This window comes from Drosophila arizonae, chromosome X (genome assembly GCF_054131065.1).
Source record: "Drosophila arizonae isolate 15081-1271.41 chromosome X, UAZ_ARI_1.0, whole genome shotgun sequence".
Taxonomy (NCBI): Eukaryota; Metazoa; Arthropoda; class Insecta; order Diptera; family Drosophilidae; genus Drosophila; species Drosophila arizonae.
The window spans coordinates 29756604-29779308 of NC_142927.1; the positions used below are offsets into that span (position 1 = coordinate 29756604).

Genomic DNA, 22705 nt, shown 5'->3' on the forward strand with positions numbered 1-22705 from the left:
ATTTGCCAGCAATTATTTTAGGCTCAAACAATATACGATATACACACATACATACATATGTAAATAAATACATACACATGTATGTACAGTGACGAGCTAAATTATTGGCACAGCAATGTATTTAAACTTTATAGGAATTTTTCAAGTATTTTGAAACGTTTTTTTAATGAAACAAAAAATTAACTAAGTAGAATAAGGTATTTATTAAGTTATACTAAAAAAAAATATTACAAAAAACTTCATCGTACATTTTTTAAAATTAATTAACCAAAAAAAACCTAAATTTTGCTTAACAAAATTATTGGCACACTTTGCATTTTTTTTTTTTTTTTTTTTTTTTTAACAATTTGACCGATTTGGCAACATTGTTTTTAGCAATTCCACCATCAGTTATGTCCCGTTATTTAATATATTATATATATATATTTATTGTTTTGTAATTTTTTGAATAATGACACCTAAGCTAAAAGAAACCTTGGTAGCTCAGAGGAAAATGCATTTGCACGATCAAGGAAAATCTTACGCAGAAATAGGAGAGATAATGGAAAGAAGATTCACCATTCGAAGCATCGGTCAGCGCTTCAAGGGAGCTGGAAACCTGCAAAGTTCAAAACATACAGGTCGCCCAAAGTCATTGGACAGCTATGAATGCAGGAAAATTGTTAGAAAGGTACAAGTGGATACGAAAATAACATCTACACAGATTGCTGCTGAGGTTAAAAAAGAAATTGGGAAGGATGTGCACCCGATTACGCAGAGTACTGCACAAGGCAGAATACAGAGCGCGTGTGGCACGGCGAAAACCATACATCTCAGGTTTTTTGTTGGGTTATTTAATTTTTTAAAAATGTTCGATGAAGTTCTTTGCAATATTTTTTTTTTTATAACTTAATAAATACCTTATTCTACTTAATTAATTTTTTGTTTCATTAAAAAAACGTTTCAAAATACTTGAAAAATTGCTATAAAGTTTAAAGACCTTGCTGTGCCAATAATTTAGTTCGTCACTGTATGTAATTATTTACATGTATAATAATTAAAATACATTTACACTCGCAGACATAAGTATGTATTATTAACTAATTCATTTGTGTTTAAGATATGTTTAATAAACAGTTTCTCCTAAATTCTTCGGACTTCGAAGTCGATGAGTCCAAAACCGACCGCTATACGAAGATGGAGGAGGATATTACTAATATGAAAAAGACACTTGCCACCATTGAAAGTCGTCAGTTAGAAATTTTAACAATGAACTAATGATGACGTGCCTCCAGCATCAAATATATTTCCCATCCTTACCATAGAAGATTTAAAAAAAGTAGACGAGCTGGTCATGTAATTGTATAATCTAATTTAACTTAACGATTTTTCTTTAATTTATATGTACAGGTGCAAATTCTTCAAAAGATTGCAAACGGAAATCTTGTGAAGAATTTCGACAGCGTCATCGGAAGTAACATCATACCCAATTTTAACTTCGATGGCCTAAACGGGAAAGAGTCGTTTAAGCAGTTCAAATATTTGAACGATGCTCTGTCTGGTATGTATAAATCATCTTAATATAATTTTTAATGATAAAAAATTAACATTGTTTAATTAACATATGCTATTAAAATCGATGGGTAGTATGAAAATAAAAGTAACAAAAAATATAACAACCAGAATGTTGCTTAGTGTTTCTAAAAAACTACTCGTTTTGCCATTACTACCTTTTATGACATATTGCGCCTGCGTCAGAGGGGAGCCCCACAGTATTTTCTTTTAAAAATAAAAGAATCTAGCCGGTTCTGGACACTCCATCTTTCTGAAAATGGACAAAGTGAGGATCATCGGAACGTTGCAGACGGGCGTTACCGACTGCGAAATACTCATTCACATCCCATCAGCTATTTAGTAGCTAAGTACAGCTCTAATACTCTAGAGAAATCAGTTTTTAATTTTTGGTCAGTTCGTAGAACGAGATAACGGTACCCTAATTGCAACATTTGAAAATATAATTTTAAATTATACACAACACATTAAACTGGTACCAACCTCTTGGCCCGCAAGAATACAAAGCCCCAAAAAACACGTCAAGATTCCACCAAATTAAATTCACAAGACTTAGACTTTTCCACACCAACATCATCCACCAACACTACCTCGACACAACCTTAAATTCTGCATGTCCATTCTACAATAATACAGAAATAACATGACATATCCTAAAGGAATGTCAATGCCTACAAACATCTTATAATAAAGTTTTTCAAAATCTTGCCCCATTCAACTCCTAACCCAACCAACACCAACAAATTTAAATAAAGTTCCTCACTTAAACAAAAATTGTCAAGAAAATATATTTACAACAAGCCAACATCCAGCACTCTTTAATTAAGTACGATATATAATTTTACATTATAAGTTAACTGTACACCAAAAAATTTTTACAAAATTTTAGTTCGGAACTAACTTTTATTATTGACTCGGGTGCAACTAACCACCTAATTAATGATGAATCATTATTAACTGATTGTGTCGAGTTGGAGCAACCAATGAAGATTTCTGTAGCAAAAGAAGGCGGATATACAGTCTGTCAAGAATGAGTTGGCACACTGAAAAAAAATTGAATTTTTTGACTTTGGTTGCAAATATCTAAGTCAATAATGCATAAAAATTATTTTTTTCGAATAGGAATATGTTTAATATTATTTCATTAATTTAAATATAAAAATAGAAAGCATAACATTCAATATGTAAAAAAAGAATCAACAAAAACAAAGAATACTCATAAATAACAGTGTCAATAATGTGTTGGCACACTTACAATCTATGAATCTTAACTTAAAATTAAAGCTAAAATATGATTAATTAACATAATTTTAATATTTTGTGTGGCCTCCCTGGGCATTTAAAACATGTTGAAGGCGTTTTTTCATAGAAGCTATAAGGTTTTTAATTAAATCAAGAGGGATTTTCTCCCACTCCTCAATTATAGCTGATTTGAGTTGTGTGCGGCTCTTAGGATTCCTTTTTCCAACTTTCTTCTTCAAGTATGCCCACACATGCTCAATCGGGTTAAGGTCAGGGCTCTGGGGGGGTGTGTCAATCACTTTGCCACAGTTGTACAGCAGCCAAGTGCGAACAGTGAGTTCTTTATGCTTCGGATCGTTGTCCTGATAAAATTTAAAATTTGGCTTGTTGCCATTCAGAAAGCCGAATTTAGCCGCACTTGCTCTCAAATTTGCTCTCAAAATTTGGAGGTACTGCTCTGCATTCATTGTGCTTTCAATGAATGCAATTTCTCCGACTCCCTTGCTTGATATACACCCCCATATCATCACCGATAATTTGCCAAATTTAATAGTGGGAATAATATTTTTGCTGTCAAGAGCCGTTAATGGCTTGCGCCATACCCTGGGAGGACCATCATTATAGTACTGCATCATTTTTGTTTCATCACAGAATATGACGTCCTCCCAATATTCTGCGGGGTAACAAGCCATGTTAACAGCAAAAGTTAAACGCTTTTCGATATTTGCTTTTGATAACAGAGGCTTTTTCCGCGCTACTCTCGAACTGTACTCATGACTCATGAGGGCTTTGCGTACCGTTTCATGTGAGACATCTATGCCACATTCTTGCTTCAGCTCTTTAGCAAGACATCTTACAGAAATATGCGGATTAGCGTTCACTTTTCTGAGAATAAGACGCTCTACTCGTCCAGTGATCTTTTTTTTCGGCCCTCCTCCCGTCTTTAAAAGCAGCCTATTTTCTTTTTCGGCCCGGTTTATAACGTTATAAACCGTTCTCCTGGGCACAGAAAACATGTCCATCAATTCTGGAACGGATTTGCCCATCTCGTGGTTGTAATAGATGAGCTGCACCATCTCAAAGCTTAATCGCTTTCCAGGCATTTTAAAAAAATATGAAATTTGTGCTTAAATGCGTAACTAGCGAAAATTGACAATCAAATGGCAAGAAATGTAAAAGAAAACGTTCATAGATGCATAAAATATCAACAGATAACAGTAAAATACCGTTACTTCTAAGAATTAGAGCAAAGCAGATGTGCAAAGCGCTCAGTGCCAACACATTATTGACACTGTTATTTATGAGTATTCTTTGTTTTTGTTGATTTTTTTTTTACATATTGAATGTTATGCTTTCTATTTTTATATTTAAATTAATGAAATAATATTAAACATATTCCTATTTGAAAAAAATAATTTTTATGCATTATTGACTTAGATATTTGCAACCAAAGTCAAAAAATTCAATTTTTTTTCAGTGTGCCAACTCATTCTTGACAGACTGTATATTTGCTACAAAATGCGGAATTGTGAAACGTCTACAGCAGGCTGATATGTCGATTCCATTTAAAATTAATGGAGTGTTGTTATCAAAGAATGGAGTAACCATTGCACTATGGGTAAAAAGTCCGATTTTTTGGCATAAATCCAAAAAAAAAAATTTTCAGTACTCGCCAACTTTTTTTATATTCTCATTTAGAAAACTCCAGGCGACTTAAAAACAAATTTTATAAAATTTTGGGGACTACCCATAATGTTTTAAGCTTCGTCAAAGTCAGCTGATTCAGGGTTGCATGGTAAATTAAAAAAAGTGCGGGAAATCATTCTCTACTTTCAATGTGTGTAAATCTTTGGGTGTTTGAGATAGTGAAAAATATTTGTTATGGAAAAGATTCAGGAAGGTATGTCAAATAAGATCATTATATTAATTGTGGTAGTTTTGTGATTTATCGTCCAATTGTGCAATGTGTTGTTGTTGTGTATTTTTGGATAAAAACTAAAACTTATTTGTGCGTTTCGTGAGTTGTAACTTTTGAGACGAGAAAGGTATTTAAAATGTTTAAATGAGAAAATCTGTGTTAATATTTGCGAAACCCATAATAAAAAGACTTCTTGCTCATATTTGCCCCTTCAAAAAATAATCGGCATGTTGCAGTTACAATGACTTCTGCAACTCCATGCTGCTGGAAGTGTGGAGCAGCAACAAGCGACGAGAAAGCGCTGTTGTAGATTATATCGTACAGAAAATAGGCAAAGCAAATATTTCAGCCGATCAACTAAACGCCATTGAGCTTAAAGTTAAACAATTTGTGCGATTTGTAAATTATAATTTGCCTAAATGCAATCGAATGCTGGAACGGCTAAAAGCAAAGCACCCGCGTTGGCTAGAGTCGAGCATAAAAGTGATTTCATACGGCAGATCACTTGAAAAAGTAGGTCGGAAGCAATTAAGCTATAACGATGCTGAACCTCGATTAAAACGAAAATTGGCTTCTACCCTTGCATCAGAGCACGACAACTCGACTCCTCTTTTGATGCATGCTGCATTGGTTTCGTCCAAAAAATTAAAGGAAAGAGATACTACATATGTTTTGAAAAGGCTATCAGCAACGATAATTTAACTGATGTTAAGAGTAAACTTGAGAAGAACGACCCGATGCCATTAAATATTGATGAAGCATTAGCGTTTTTAATTGAAAATGGACTGACTAAGCAGCAATATCTCAATATAAAGGCTCTTAATAAAAAACAACGATGTGACATCTTTCCACCTTACGCTAAAGTTGCAGAAAATAAACTAAAATGTCGACCTGAGGATATCATGTACTCTGAAACAAAAGTTGAAGTCTCGTTGCAAAATTTGTTGAATCACACAGTTGATCGTATTCCTTAGATGCAGCAGAACGTTCTTGAAATATCTTAATGTGGACAGCCCCAAACAAAATGGAAGTGGCAATACCACAGACGGCAACACCGCAAGAAGAGCTTTCAATAATGTCGAGCTGTTTTCCAACATTTTAAGTTTTGATGACCAAATTTTAAGAAACTTTTATACAATATTAATTACTATTTCTTGCGAGTATAAGGTAAACTCCTGGAAATTTAAAGATCTATGTGAGAAAACCTTTTATATGTACACGGCAAAATACATTTGGTATCCAATGTCTCCAACTGTCCACAAAATTTTGGTGCATGGACATCAAATAATGGACAATTGTATAGTTCCAGTTGGCGTTTTGGGAGAAAATGCGTCTGAAGCGCGAAACAAAAACTACAAGAACGATCGGAAATCCCATGCTAGAAAGAGCAGTCGGCTAGAGAATATAAGTGATGTGTTTAACAGAGCACTTGACTCATCTGATCCACTTATTTCTAGCCTTAGCTTAAAGGAACGAGCGCGGCGAAATAGGAGAAAGAATTTGCCATCAGAAGTTGTTGAACTCTTAGAGGATTGTTCTCACAATACTTCAAACCAGCACACCGGCTCAACCGAAAGCCAAGATGAGGAAGATGATTCTGATGGCACAGATGAGGACACTTCTGATGACAATTGTATTGAGTTGGAAGAAGAAGAAAGTGATTAAAATTTTTGTTCAGGTATTGCAAGCAAATTTTAAAAAATTAATTGACTCATGCTTATTTATGATATTTCTTTTGTTTTTCTTACAGTGAATGGGGCGGATTCAAAAATATATATTAAATATATGTAAAACATATTAAAATGTATATAAAATATAAATAGGATTTAATTTACACTTGTATATAAGGAAAAGTCTTAATTTGTATACTTTATAAATTTGTATGGAGGGGGAGGGGATGTAGGCATGGCTAAATTTTGAAAAAAAAAAAATCCAAAATTAAACAAAATACATATTAGTATGTATAAAAAATTTCAACCTTCTATCTCAACAGGGACAATTTATGCCAAAATATCGGGGTTTTTGCCCATAGTGCTGTGGTATATTTTAAATGTGTATGTTCATAATACGTGAACATTGGCGTGTGCCTGCCACGGGCTTTTAATTGTGCGAGTGATTTCGATTTAAATCTGCAAAGGGGAGTGCTAAACGACCTTTAATTATCACTTCAGTGTTTTCTATTGTTAGTCGTGCCAAAATTAATTTTTTTTGTTTTTTTTTTTTTTTAACTGTGGCTGAAGCAAGTGCTATAAAAAAATCAACGGTAGGTGTCAACAAATATTCACGAAGAAGTGGTGGGAAATGCATAATTGAAACGTGAGGTGCGAGTTATAGGAAAAGTTTAATTAATTTTCCCGTTAGGTTATTTACGATTCGGTCTAAAGAATTTTATTTAAACAAGTGGATTATAGCATGCAATTTACCTAATAATTTCGACCGGAAAAGGGCTAGAATATGCAACAGGCATTTTTAACGAAAATATATTGGGAAACGTTATTTAAGAGCCAATGCAGCTCCAACTTTACATTTGGGCAATTCAAATTTGATTTCAAATAATAATGTTGTAAGTGATGACATTTATTCATTAGACATACAGGAGGAAGCTATTACTCCTTATAGCTATCAAAAGAAATGCTTAAATAAAGTGGTGGATGACTTTATGAAGCCATCTGACACAGCATCAGAGCAGCAACATTCAAACTCAAAGTGACGGGGAAGAAAATTTTGAGAATTTTCTGAGCTTTGACAATAGTTTACAAAATCAATACGTTTAAAAAGAGAGCAAAATGAGATTTATTATAGTAAAAAATATTATGAAATGAAAGTAGCTCTTCAGAATGCTCAGAAAGGGAATTATAATTTAAAAAAAAAGGTATTCATTTTTAAGAAATGCTCATAGGCAAAGAAACATTACATTGCATCGATGATTACAATCTCATCGGTAATTGCTTTGGCGGAAGATATTTGGAATAACAACACTCATATTTTCTATGTTGCCACATCCAAATTAAATCAGGACCCGTTGGAGAATTCATTTTGATTGGATGTCGGGGAGGAACAAATAGTAATCCAACAGTTTTCGAATTCAATACAATAATATCTAAAGTGCTATCCATGAAAATGTTGACATCAACTTCGGTATCTGGAAATTGTATTCCAGATGAAGATATGATGTTGGCCAATATCATAAAAGATAGCAGGTCCCAATTATCTGTTTTTCATGAACAATGTAATTCATGTCACACTCCAACAGAAATTGAACTTTTAGATGATGATTTTGAAATAGAATTGTCATTAGATACAACCATCGCCAATATTCAAAATGAATTTAATGAAAATTCATTGCGATATTTTGCTGGGTATCTTCTTCATAAACTTTGCGAAACACTGAATGCGAAGTTTGTGAAAATCTTCTAAAATCATCAGACGAAGTCCAGTGTTCTTCTGAGTATTTGATACTCAATAAAAATTTTCATTATATAAATAGATATCTTAAATTGAAGGCCCCTTCTGACCATTTTTACAATTTGATAAAGCTGCATTTCGAAACATTTAAGACAATTTTCGAAAAGAAACCGTACATCGCTCGCATTAAAAAGAAAATTGTTTTGTACTGCATGCACGCTACAGCAAAATCATCTTTAGATACTGAATGGTTTTCTCCCACCCACCCTTGTTTTGAGCATAGAAAATGTATTCTTAATCAGTTTGTTTTAATTCTGATTAGAATTGTAAATGGCAAACTGAGAAAATTGTTGGTAAAACCAGCATAAGTAAAAGAAAATTAGAAATAATACATCAATAGGGAATTTGACTTTATGGCACAATTCTCAACAGTAGAAAACAGCGAAGTGATAATGAAAGGTCGTTAGCACTCCCTCTGCAGATTTAATTCAAAATCGTTCGCACAATTAAAAGCCCTTGGCAGGCATTCGTCAATGTTCACGTATTATGAACATACATACATATGTATGTATGCATGCACATACATATATACGTACTTACATTTTTTCACAGGATGCATGAATAGAGATTCGCACATACATACATATGTAAATGGATATGTATGCATGTAAGTTAAAACACTCATTATGCACAGTACAAATAATAACAATAATCTTAAATTCTGACATTATCATTGTAAACTCATTCAACATTCTGGTATACTCTTCAATCAGAAGGGCAATGGAGGAAAATGGGTTCGTCGCCAAGAGGTCATCATATTCGTACGTAACTGGCTTGTGCGTGCAAACGCACATACATATGTACATATTATGTATAAATTTACATTTATAAATTTATTTTCCAATGTTAATGAATTATAAGTATACCCTGATTTCCCATTGAAAATGAATTCAGGGTATAAAAAGCATCACTCCAATCCTGGAGTTTTTGCGTAAACCCAATATTGATCAAATTGAACGGCTACACAATGACATTGTCCTACTACAATGGGAAAATGTCAAGGAAACCGTTCAACTCTGGAACGAGGTGCTGAAGTACCGGGATTCTGGCGGGAACTGCCGGTTTTATGAATTAGCTTTAGTAGCTTTGGAGTTGCTATCACTGCCGTGGTCTAATGCCGAAGTGGAGCGGGTATTTAGCCACGTAAATTGGCTTGTGCGTGCAAACACACATAGAAATTTACATTTATAAATTTATTGAATTATCTTGTTAATCTTATTAAATTATCTTTGTTTTTATTGATTTGTTTATATTAAATTTAATGTTTTCCATTTTTATATTTATTAAATTAATGAAATAATATTAAACAGATTTCTATTTGAAACAATTGTTTTTATGAATTTTTAACAGAAAATAAAAGGTACTTAAATACAAGCGCGCATCTTCAATTAAAACCCTAAATCGTTCAACCAATTCCAAGTTGAGGTAGGCACACGCCAATGTTCATGTCCCATGCAAACATGTGTATGTGAGGACTTCACAAGATCGACCAAATGAAAATACTGGGCTAGAATGGCATATAAACCCTACATGTATAAGCGAGCAACTGTAGTGTGTGTGGATGCTCATCGCGAAAACATTTTCTATATTCGCATTGCGCACCAACGCTTTCATACCCACAAATAATAATGAAAACACTAATATTTTGTACGAGCCTGGCAAACGGTTTGAAGAGTTCGGAATACTCTTCACACAGAAAGGAAGAAACGGCAGTCTAACGCGAAGAAATTTCAATTTTCGTGAGCTGCTGCTTGTGCTCACATGCATACATCAGTGGTGACTCTACTTGCTCACTTTGAAAAAGCTTATTTAATTGTTGCATACTCTTAAGTATCGGTTTTAAAAATAAGAGGTAAAGCTTATTTGTATCGTCAGAAAAAAGTTCATGCAAAATTTTTGCCTTGTGGCATCTCTCAGCGGCTGCAGCTAATGCGAAGTGCAATTTAAGTTCATCCCACTGCTCTTCGATTCTGCATACTGCTGTTTCTATAGATAACCATCTCGCATCCGAGACTAGGAATTTTTAATGGTGCCTATGTATACATATGTATATATAAAATCAGTATGGCGAAATCAAGGGACATTATATAAATTACACGGATTATTCTACTTACAAAAATTTGAGACGAACAGGGAATTATAACATACATTGTTTTAACGAACACAATTGCACAAACTACACACAAATATATATGTATACCTGCCCATCATTTATACATTCATATAATTTTCTATATGTTATTTGCCTCAAAGAGCTTTTTGCAAACCACGAGTATGTATCTGCAATCAAAAATTCCAAATGATCTGGAAAATTTTTTTTGCAGGAGTGGTTGACTGCCAATTGAATAGAATGGCAAACACACTTTATTAACATCAATGAAGGTACACTATTTTTTAATTCAGTGTACACGCTCATATTGGCCCCTGTCATGACGCTTGCGTTGTCGGTGCCAACTCCAATCATATTTGAAATACTGAGATTTAAATTGAGCAACTCAAGCTTGATCGCTTCTGCAATAGTTATCGCGTCTCCAGAGATGATAGGAATTAAACATAAAAATGTAGTAACCATGGTTGCATTTTTTACGCTGTAATAATTAATTGCGACACCTATATATTTGTAGTATAAATTACTGCTCTCACCAATGCATATAACTTTAGTTATGTATATTTACCAAGTAATTTTGTTACACTTATATCCGTGGATTCATCCAACATTAGGCTAAATTTGGATGAACCGATGTCCGCGAAAAGATCTTCACGAAAGTGAAGCGCTAGAGCATTTTTAATGATTTGTGTGCATTTTGTTCTCTTTAACTTTATGTTGACTGCGGCTTTACAGTCGTTAAATTGTTGCACACACATAGTGGACAAATGGTCTATTGGAACAATGGGTGAGTGCTCGGCAATATATAGGCATAATGCCGCCTCCTGCTCCTCAGTTTTTGTGTTTATTTTATTTTTTGGGCAATGCCTCCAATTGCGGACAAGTGCTTTTTTGTTGCCGCATGTTACCGAATATCGTACAGTTTGGCGGTAACTGTGCATTTGCAGAAGCTGCAGTACGCCTTTGTTTGGTCGGCAGGTACTTTTACCAGAAACTTCTTAAACTCGTCCCATTTGGGCCCGGCGTCCCGAAAATTCTGTTTATATATTGTCTTTGGCATTATTGCTAATTAAGAATTTCACAATTTTGAGCGCGATCAACGAATCAAAATGTGACCATGTGATACGAATGATATGGTATTTCAGAATTAATTTATGGTATTTACCATGGTATATAATGGTAAATACCATATTAAACAAAAAGGTCAACAAAAATTTAGTTTGGTTCGCTTTGCTTCTATAGATAATCAAATAATATAAAATGGTAAAAATAACAAAACCAAAATATAAATAATAAAAAAAGGCTAAATTTATGGCTATAGGCATTTTGACATTTTTCCAGGCTATTTCATTTTGAAATAGGCTAGATCTAGCCTTAAATAGGCTAAAATGGCAACACTGGCATACATACATATACATATGTCGGATTTGCACTTTCTATATCGTTAAAATCCATAACCGGACGCTTTCTGGGTCGCGACATGTTCGCTCTTTCAATTTCTTCTCGAAACTGAAAACCTTCGCTGTGCCATCTCTCTGCTAACTTTTGTGTACTCACACACATTCTCGCTCACATGTATTGCAATTGTTATTCTTATCTCGCTCTAACTTACTGTCGGGCCCAGACTGCGTCAGACAGAAACGTCTGCCAGGTTAGGATAACGGATCGGCGAAAAAACGAATGGAATTGAAACAACGGCCGTCGCATAGACACACATACAACATTAAGCGTTATTTCGAAGTACATTTTATTCTTTCCTCTTTACGCTCTTAATCTTAAAATATAGAGATGACACAATGCTTATAATAGTGATAGCACGATATTCATAATATTGTGAGGGCATGACATATACATATTTGCGAGAGCAAAGAGCATCGTGAGAGAGAGACAACAAGGGAAACATTCAGCGTAGAAAGATCTTTTGTTCAACAGTCGACCATCTCGGTCGAGCGCATGAAGCGAAATGATTGTGCTTGCGTATATTTTCGTAGCTCGAACCTAAAAGTGAAGAGCCGAGCAAATACGAAGTGGTCTGGGAGATAACTCCCGGAAAAAAGTGTGCAAAACGCTTTACACTACTTGTCCGGTCTATGTGTTCTGTGGTTAGTGTATGTATGTATCTAGTCTATGTGTGGTTTGGTTAGTCCCACAATGCAGCGCAGCCCAAGCGCAGTCGATGCATGCGTATGTATTGTGTGTATAAGAGAAGTGCAGAATGAGTAGAATCACTGATCATTGCAGGGTTCAGGGTATCTCCTAGCCGAGCAGCCTTCTTACTTGTTACTTTATCTTTATCTCTCTCTCCCTCTCTCTATGTGCGCACAGCGCACAGAAAACCATCAACGTACACAAGTTGAAATTTTTCCGTGAGAAATTTTTTATTTTATTTTTTTAATTTTCATGATAATTTGAAGGACGTTTATGCTTTGTGCTCTTCCTCGATGTTCGAAATCTGCTGTGTTCGCCGGTTGAAATAAATCAAATACAATCAAGCATTGCAAGTAAAGTTCTGAAGCAGCAGTAATCGTAAATATTGCAACAAAATTTAAACAAATTAAAATTAAAGAATAAGTATAGTGAAAGTCAGTTAAGAAAGCTGAAGCAGGAGCAGAAAGCAAAATACATAAACAAATTAAATTGTGCCGCGACATTAGAAAACACGCCTGGAAAGGGAGAAAAAAATAGAAAAAATTTAAGTCCCTAATGAAATAAATATGGAAATAGATGACACAAACCGAGAGCTTTATGTGAGTATAAACACAATTTCAACTGTTTCTTAAATCCTAATTCCTATTTTGTTTACAGATTGATGCGATTAGGATCCATATTATGGCTGGGGGAATTTTAAAAAACCTTAAAAATATTATGGCTAATCCTGTAGTATTAGCATACAATGTTTATAACGTTCAAGGCAAAGCTGCCTTAAAAAAAAGGAGAGCAATTTTCATGAAATATTAATTGGTAGGTACTATTTCGGTTTAATTACAAAATTGAAACTTCACATTTTGTCCTTAGATGCAATAAATTTGGTTGATGGCAGTGGATCACCCGAAGAACAACTGCGAAAGGCCATGCAGCTGTAGAACAAGCGTTTCTTTAGAAAAAATAAAACGGTTTCAATGTAAAAAAAAATGTGTTCTGAAATAAAATAAAAAAAAAAAAATTAAAGCTATTTTCACTTTCTTTCATTCTTTCACCACCACCACTGGATTGAGTACCCATTTCCCCACCCACCGCGAATTAGTGAATTGGGTCACCATAAACGGGCTAGTGGCATGGGTACCCGTGTCACTAGCCCTTTCATGGCTACTTACACCACCACCACCACACCACCCGTGACATGGGCTGAAAAGCATTGTTTTGGATGAATGGCAAAATATCCCAGTGGAATATGTTAGAAATCTGGTCCAATCGATGAATAGACGCTTGCGAGCAGTCATAGATGCCAAAGGTGACCAAAAAAAGCATTAGTTTTAACTAAAAATTAGTTAAAACACTATAATGAATCAATTGTTTTAGTTGTGTAAACACTTTCTTGTCACCTGATTTTTATACCCTGAACCCATTTTCAATGGGAAATCAGGGTATAATGGTTTTGTTGAAATGTATGTAACAGGCAGAAGGAGGCGTGGCAGACCCCACATAGTATATATATTCTTGATCAGGGCGACGAGCTGAGTTGATTTGGCCCTGTCCGTCTGTCCGTCCGTCCGTCTGTCCGTATGTATGAACGCGTCGATTTCAGAAGATATAAGAGCTAGAGACTTCAAATTTTCCGTAATTACAGCGCGCATATCAAGTTAATCTTTCAAAATCGATAACTCATCCCGATCTTTTTTTATCGATAAAAAACCTTATCGAAAACCAGTTATAAAATTATATCTTCTACACCTTTATTGCTAGAGTCTCCAAATTTTTAATGTATGCTTATATGCAATTTATACAATTTCGGTTTTTGTTAAAATGTACCCCCCCCCACCCTTAAATTCACCCCCTCACCCTCACTTTTGTAAAAAGCGTATTTCAAATACTAGAGACTTGTGCTTTAGCAATTACATGCGTATCCATGTTATAATCATAATCTGAAAGTTTCATAAAGATCGTAGGTCCACAAAAGTTATTAAGCAATTAAGTTCTCATAGTAAGCGCTCACTGCCGCCCAAGCGTGTTTATGCTTGTGTGTGTATATGTATGTAATTGTTTGTGTATGTGTGTGTGTGTGTGTGTGTGTGTGTGTGTGTGTGTGTGTGTGTGTGCGTGCGTGCGTGCGTCTGCGTGTGAAAGACGCGAAAAATTATTGAAATATCTATTGCTCCAAGGGTTCAGGGGATCTCGTAACCGAGTAGTCTCAACTAGAGCTTTCTTACTTGTTTTTTTTGTTTTGTTTTATTTTTTTAAACTATGGCTGAAGCAAGTGCTATAAAAAAGTCAACGGTAGGTGTCAACAAATATTCACGAAGAAGTGGTGGGAAATGCATAATTGAAACGTGAGGTGCGAGTTATAGGAAAAGTTCAATTAATTTTCCCGTTAGGTTATTTACGATTCGGTCTAAAGAATTTTATTTAAACAAGTGGATTATAGCATGCAATTTACCTAATAATTTCGACCGGAAAAGGGCTAGAATATGCAACAGGCATTTTGAACGAAAATATACTGGGAAACGTTATTTAAGAGCCAATGCAGCTCCAACTTTACATTTGGGCAATTCAAATTTGATTTCAAATAATAATGTTGTAAGTGATGACATTTATTCATTAGACATACAGGAGGAAGCTATTACTCCTTATAGCTATCAAAAGAAATGCTTAAATAAAGTGGTGGATGACTTTATGAAGCCATCTGACACAGCATCAGAGCAGCAACATTCAAACTCAAAGTGACGGGGAAGAAAATTTTGAGAATTTTCTGAGCTTTGACAATAGTTTACAAAATCAATACGTTTAAAAAGAGAGCAAAATGAGATTTATTATAGTAAAAAATATTATGAAATGAAAGTAGCTCTTCAGAATGCTCAGAAAGGGAATTATAATTTAAAAAAAAAAAGGTATTCATTTTTAAGAAATGCTCATAGGCAAAGAAACATTACATTGCATCGATGATTACAATCTCATCGGTAATTGCTTTGGCGGAAGATATTTGGAATAACAACACTCATATTTTCTATGTTGCCACATCCAAATTAAATCAGGACCCGTTGGAGAATTCATTTTGATTGGATGTCGGGGAGGAACAAATAGTAATCCAACAGTTTTCGAATGCAATACAATAATATCTAAAGTGCTATCCATGAAAATGTTGACATCAACTTCGGTATCTGGAAATTGTATTCCAGATGAAGATATGATGTTGGCCAATATCATAAAAGATAGCAGGTCCCAATTATCTGTTTTTCATGAACAATGTAATTCATGTCACACTCCAACAGAAATTGAACTTTTAGATGATGATTTTGAAATAGAATTGTCATTAGATACAACCATCGCCAATATTCAAAATGAATTAATGAAAATTCATTGCGATATTTTGCTGGGTATCTTCTTCATAAACTTTGCGAAACACTGAATGCGAAGTTTGTGAAAATCTTCTAAAATCATCAGACGAAGTCCAGTGTTCTTCTGAGTATTTGATACTCAATAAAAATTTTCATTATATAAATAGATATCTTAAATTGAAGGCCCCTTCTGACCATTTTTACAATTTGATAAAGCTGCATTTCGAAACATTTAAGACAATTTTCGAAAAGAAACCGTACATCGCTCGCATTAAAAAGAAAATTGTTTTGTACTGCATGCACGCTACAGCAAAATCATCTTTAGATACTGAATGGTTTTCTCCCACCCACCCTTGTTTTGAGCATAGAAAATGTATTCTTAATCAGTTTGTTTTCATTCTGATTAGAATTGTAAATGGCAAACTGAGAAAATTGTTGGTAAAACCAGCATAAGTAAAAGAAAATTAGAAATAATACATCAATAGGGAATTTGACTTTATGGCACAATTCTCAACAGTAGAAAACAGCGAAGTGATAATGAAAGGTCGTTAGCACTCCCTCTGCAGATTTAATTCAAAATCGTTCGCACAATTAAAAGCCCTTGGCAGGCATTCGTCAATGTTCACGTATTATGAACATACATACATATGTATGTATGCATGCACATACATATATACGTACTTACATTTTTTCACAGGATGCATGAATAGAGATTCGCACATACATACATATGTAAATGGATATGTATGCATGTAAGTTAAAACACTCATTATGCACAGTACAAATAATAACAATAATCTTAAATTCTGACATTATCATTGTAAACTCATTCAACATTCTGGTATACTCTTCAATCAGAAGGGCAATGGAGGAAAATGGGTTCGTCGCCAAGAGGTCATCATATTCGTACGTAACTGGCTTGTGCGTGCAAACGCACATACATATGTACATATTATGTATAAATTTACATTTATAAATTTATTTTCCAATGTTAATGAATTATAAGTATACCCTGATTTCCCATTGAAAATGAATTCAGGGTATAAAAAGCATCACTCCAATCCTGGAGTTTTTGCGTAAACCCAATATTGATCAAATTGAACGGCTACACAATGACATTGTCCTACTACAATGGGAAAATGTCAAGGAAACCGTTCAACTCTGGAACGAGGTGCTGAAGTACCGGGATTCTGGCGGGAACTGCCGGTTTTATGAATTAGCTTTAGTAGCTTTGGAGTTGCTATCACTGCCGTGGTCTAATGCCGAAGTGGAGCGGGTATTTAGCCACGTAAATTGGCTTGTGCGTGCAAACACACATAGAAATTTACATTTATAAATTTATTGAATTATCTTGTTAATCTTATTAAATTATCTTTGTTTTTATTGATTTGTTTATATTAAATTTAATGTTTTCCATTTTTATATTTATTAAATTAATGAAATAATATTAAACAGATTTCTATTTGAAACAATTGTTTTTATGAATTTTTAACAGAAAATAAAAGGTACTTAAATACAAGCGCGCATCTTCAATTAAAACCCTAAATCGTTCAACCAATTCCAAGTTGAGGTAGGCACACGCCAATGTTCATGTCCCATGCAAACATGTGTATGTGAGGACTTCACAAGATCGACCAAATGAAAATACTGGGCTAGAATGGCATATAAACCCTACATGTATAAGCGAGCATCTGTAGTGTGTGTGGATGCTCATCGCGAAAACATTTTCTATATTCGCATTGCGCACCAACGCTTTCATACCCACAAATAATAATGAAAACACTAATATTTTGTACGAGCCTGGCAAACGGTTTGAAGAGTTCGGAATACTCTTCACACAGAAAGGAAGAAACGGCAGTCTAACGCGAAGAAATTTCAATTTTCGTGAGCTGCTGCTTGTGCTCACATGCATACATCAGTGGTGACTCTACTTGCTCACTTTGAAAAAGCTTATTTAATTGTTGCATACTCTTAAGTATCGGTTTTAAAAATAAGAGGTAAAGCTTATTTGTATCGTCAGAAAAAAGTTCATGCAAAATTTTTGCCTTGTGGCATCTCTCAGCGGCTGCAGCTAATGCGAAGTGCAATTTAAGTTCATCCCACTGCTCTTCGATTCTGCATACTGCTGTTTCTATAGATAACCATCTCGCATCCGAGACTAGGAATTTTTAATGGTGCCTATGTATACATATGTATATATAAAATCAGTATGGCGAAATCAAGGGACATTATATAAATTACACGGATTATTCTACTTACAAAAATTTGAGACGAACAGGGAATTATAACATACATTGTTTTAACGAACACAATTGCACAAACTACACACAAATATATATGTATACCTGCCCATCATTTATACATTCATATAATTTTCTATATGTTATTTGCCTCAAAGAGCTTTTTGCAAACCACGAGTATGTATCTGCAATCAAAAATTCCAAATGATCTGGAAAATTTTTTTTGCAGGAGTGGTTGACTGCCAATTGAATAGAATGGCAAACACACTTTATTAACATCAATGAAGGTACACTATTTTTTAATTCAGTGTACACGCTCATATTGGCCCCTGTCATGACGCTTGCGTTGTCGGTGCCAACTCCAATCATATTTGAAATACTGAGATTTAAATTGAGCAACTCAAGCTTGATCGCTTCTGCAATAGTTATCGCGTCTCCAGAGATGATAGGAATTAAACATAAAAATGTAGTAACCATGGTTGCATTTTTTACGCTGTAATAATTAATTGCGACACCTATATATTTGTAGTATAAATTACTGCTCTCACCAATGCATATAACTTTAGTTATGTATATTTACCAAGTAATTTTGTTACACTTATATCCGTGGATTCATCCAACATTAGGCTAAATTTGGATGAACCGATGTCCGCGAAAAGATCTTCACGAAAGTGAAGCGCTAGAGCATTTTTAATGATTTGTGTGCATTTTGTTCTCTTTAACTTTATGTTGACTGCGGCTTTACAGTCGTTAAATTGTTGCACACACATAGTGGACAAATGGTCTATTGGAACAATGGGTGAGTGCTCGGCAATATATAGGCATAATGCCGCCTCCTGCTCCTCAGTTTTTGTGTTTATTTTATTTTTTGGGCAATGCCTCCAATTGCGGACAAGTGCTTTTTTGTTGCCGCATGTTACCGAATATCGTACAGTTTGGCGGTAACTGTGCATTTGCAGAAGCTGCAGTACGCCTTTGTTTGGTCGGCAGGTACTTTTACCAGAAACTTCTTAAACTCGTCCCATTTGGGCCAGGCGTCCCGAAAATTCTGTTTATATATGTATTGTCTTTGGCATTATTGCTAATTAAGAATTTCACAATTTTGAGCGCGATCAACGAATCAAAATGTGACCATGTGATACGAATGATATGGTATTTCAGAATTAATTTATGGTATTTACCATGGTATATAATGGTAAATACCATATTAAACAAAAAGGTCAACAAAAATTTAGTTTGGTTCGCTTTGCTTCTATAGATAATCAAATAATATAAAATGGTAAAAATAACAAAACCAAAATATAAATAATAAAAAAAGGCTAAATTTATGGCTATAGGCATTTTGACATTTTTCCAGGCTATTTCATTTTGAAATAGGCTAGATCTAGCCTTAAATAGGCTAAAATGGCAACACTGGCATACATACATATACATATGTCGGATTTGCACTTTCTATATCGTTAAAATCCATAACCGGACGCTTTCTGGGTCGCGACATGTTCGCTCTTTCAATTTCTTCTCGAAACTGAAAACCTTCGCTGTGCCATCTCTCTGCTAACTTTTGTGTACTCACACACATTCTCGCTCACATGTATTGCAATTGTTATTCTTATCTCGCTCTAACTTACTGTCGGGCCCAGACTGCGTCAGACAGAAACGTCTGCCAGGTTAGGATAACGGATCGGCGAAAAAACGAATGGAATTGAAACAACGGCCGTCGCATAGACACACATACAACATTAAGCGTTATTTCGAAGTACATTTTATTCTTTCCTCTTTACGCTCTTAATCTTAAAATATAGAGATGACACAATGCTTATAATAGTGATAGCACGATATTCATAATATTGTGAGGGCATGACATATACATATTTGCGAGAGCAAAGAGCATCGTGAGAGAGAGACAACAAGGGAAACATTCAGCGTAGAAAGATCTTTTGTTCAACAGTCGACCATCTCGGTCGAGCGCATGAAGCGAAATGATTGTGCTTGCGTATATTTTCGTAGCTCGAACCTAAAAGTGAAGAGCCGAGCAAATACGAAGTGGTCTGGGAGATAACTCCCGGAAAAAAGTGTGCAAAACGCTTTACACTACTTGTCCGGTCTATGTGTTCTGTGGTTAGTGTATGTATGTATCTAGTCTATGTGTGGTTTGGTTAGTCCCACAATGCAGCGCAGCCCAAGCGCAGTCGATGCATGCGTATGTATTGTGTGTATAAGAGAAGTGCAGAATGAGTAGAATCACTGATCATTGCAGGGTTCAGGGTATCTCCTAGCCGAGCAGCCTTCTTACTTGTTACTTTATCTTTATCTCTCTCTCTATGCTCACCCCCTCTCTCTATGTGCGCACAGCGCACAGAAAACCATCAACGTACACAAGTTGAAATTTTTCCGTGAGAAATTTTTTATTTTATTTTTTTAATTTTCATGATAATTTGAAGGACGTTTATGCTTTGTGCTCTTCCTCGATGTTCGAAATCTGCTGTGTTCGCCGGTTGAAATAAATCAAATACAATCAAGCATTGCAAGTAAAGTTCTGAAGCAGCAGTAATCGTAAATATTGCAACAAAATTTAAACAAATTAAAATTAAAGAATAAGTATAGTGAAAGTCAGTTAAGAAAGCTGAAGCAGGAGCAGAAAGCAAAATACATAAACAAATTAAATTGTGCCGCGACATTAGAAAACACGCCTGGAAAGGGAGAAAAAAATAGAAAAAATTTAAGTCCCTAATGAAATAAATATGGAAATAGATGACACAAACCGAGAGCTTTATGTGAGTATAAACACAATTTCAACTGTTTCTTAAATCCTAATTCCTATTTTGTTTACAGATTGATGCGATTAGGATCCATATTATGGCTGGGGGAATTTTAAAAAACCTTAAAAATATTATGGCTAATCCTGTAGTATTAGCATACAATGTTTATAACGTTCAAGGCAAAGCTGCCTTAAAAAAAAGGAGAGCAATTTTCATGAAATATTAATTGGTAGGTACTATTTCGGTTTAATTACAAAATTGAAACTTCACATTTTGTCCTTAGATGCAATAAATTTGGTTGATGGCAGTGGATCACCCGAAGAACAACTGCGAAAGGCCATGCAGCTGTAGAACAAGCGTTTCTTTAGAAAAAATAAAACGGTTTCAATGTAAAAAAAAATGTGTTCTGAAATAAAATAAAAAAAAAAAAATTAAAGCTATTTTCACTTTCTTTCATTCTTTCACCACCACCACTGGATTGAGTACCCATTTCCCCACCCAGCAAGAAAAAAGCGAGAGTTAGTCGGCGTTGAGGAGCGAGCTGCAGCGTGGGCTGAGCTGCAGCGTTGAAAATATTATGAGAATTTCAATGTTGAATAGTTTCTTTTGTAGACATACAATATTAATGAAACTTTCAGAGCGTGATCATATGGTTAAAATGTGTGTACGTTCCAAAGCACATGTCTCTGAAATGCAAATTGGCGGCGAAAGGGGCGTCGTAACCAAAATCTATAAATTACAAAATCTTTGTATCGATCAACTGTATATACACAGTAAATCTGAAGTCTCTAGGTCTCAAAGTGTTTAAATTAGGCTGGAAAAACAATGTCGATTTTTCGATTATTCTCGATAAAAAACTTATCGGGCGAGTTATCGAAAAAATATGATAAACTTGTACTGCGTATGGTACACATGCCATGGTAGTACATGCCAAATTTCAACTCTCTAGCTCTTATAACTTTTGAGATCGACGCACTCATACGGACGGACGGACGGACAGACGGACAGGACTATATCGACTCAGCTCGTCCGTCGTGCTGATCAAAAATATATATACTTTATGGGGTCTGCGATGATTCCTTCTGTCCGTTACATACTTTTATACAAAACCATTATACCCTGATTTCCCATTCTCAATGGGTTCAAGTTCTCATTGTGTGTGTATGTGTGGGACCCACACTGTGGGTGTGCGTATGCGTGTGTGTGTGCGTTACGTGTGTGTGTGTGTGTGTTTTTCTTGTGCAAGCAGAAAGACGTGAAAATGATTGAAATGGCTATTGCTCGAAGGGTTCAGGGGATCTCGTAGTCTCAATATAGCTTTCTTCTATAGCTTTCTTACTTGTTTACAGATAGATAGCGTCATTATTTCTAAAATCTGAATTACATTCTCATCGGTAATTGCATTGTCGGAAAATATTTTGAATGCCAACACAGATGTTTTCTTTGTTGCCACATCCAAATAAAATCAGGAGTCTTTTGAAAATGTATTTTAATTGATTAGATATCGAGGAGTAACAAATCCAATACAATAGTATCAAAAGAGCTATCCTTGAATATGTTGAAATCTGTGTGAAATTGTATTCCAGATGAAGATATGATGTTCGCCAGTATCATAAAAGATAGCGAGTCCCAACTATCTAATTTTCTTAAACAATGTAATTAATGTCACACTCCTACAGGGATTGAATCTTTAGATGATGATTTGAAAGTAGAATTGTCATTAGATACAACCATTACCAATATTCAAAGTGATTTTAATACAAAGGCATTGCTGGGTATCTTCAGCACAAACTGTTGAATAAAATTGTCGTGAAGCTTTTATAAATATTTTAAAATCATCGGACGAAATGCACTGCTTTGCTGAGTATTTGATACTCAAGAAAAATGTACACTTGTAAGGTGGCCTTTTTGCCCACCTTACATGTTGAATT

General features: G+C 34.9%; 3 long non-coding RNA genes across 3 annotated transcripts; all 3 read left to right on the forward strand.

Moving 5' to 3' along the window:
• Positions 1 to 204: 204 nt before the first annotated feature.
• On the forward strand, positions 205 to 9312 carry LOC149268113 (uncharacterized). The gene is made up of 3 exons (XR_016271329.1): positions 205 to 1540; positions 6169 to 6389; positions 6462 to 9312. It is a non-coding gene; the product is annotated as an uncharacterized LOC149268113 (long non-coding RNA).
• Positions 9313 to 10118: 806 nt separating this feature from the next.
• On the forward strand, positions 10119 to 16123 carry LOC149268114 (uncharacterized). Its single transcript, XR_016271327.1, has 3 exons — positions 10119 to 13030; positions 13089 to 13244; positions 13299 to 16123. It is a non-coding gene; the product is annotated as an uncharacterized LOC149268114 (long non-coding RNA).
• A 1739-nt stretch (positions 16124 to 17862) lies between these two features.
• On the forward strand, positions 17863 to 22280 carry LOC149268115 (uncharacterized). The gene is made up of 3 exons (XR_016271328.1): positions 17863 to 20789; positions 20848 to 21003; positions 21058 to 22280. It is a non-coding gene; the product is annotated as an uncharacterized LOC149268115 (long non-coding RNA).
• The last annotated feature ends 425 nt before the right edge of the window (positions 22281 to 22705 follow it).